Source organism: Etheostoma spectabile, chromosome 3, assembly GCF_008692095.1.
Source record: "Etheostoma spectabile isolate EspeVRDwgs_2016 chromosome 3, UIUC_Espe_1.0, whole genome shotgun sequence".
NCBI lineage: Eukaryota > Metazoa > Chordata > Actinopteri > Perciformes > Percidae > Etheostoma > Etheostoma spectabile.
In genome coordinates, this window is record NC_045735.1 from 23613544 (window position 1) to 23613767 (window position 224).

Sequence of the window (224 nt, forward strand, 5' to 3'; positions counted from 1 at the left end):
CACCCCCTGACCCAACTCACCACCAGATGGTGATCAGTTGACTGCTCCGCCTTTCTCTCCACCCAAGTGTCCTAAACATACAACGTCAGATCAGATGAAACAATTATAAAATTGATTATTGATAGTGTGCTCTGGTACCAAGTACACTTATGAGCATCCCTATGTTTGAACATGGTGTTTGTCATAGACAATCCATGACTAGCACAGAAGTCCAACAACAGACA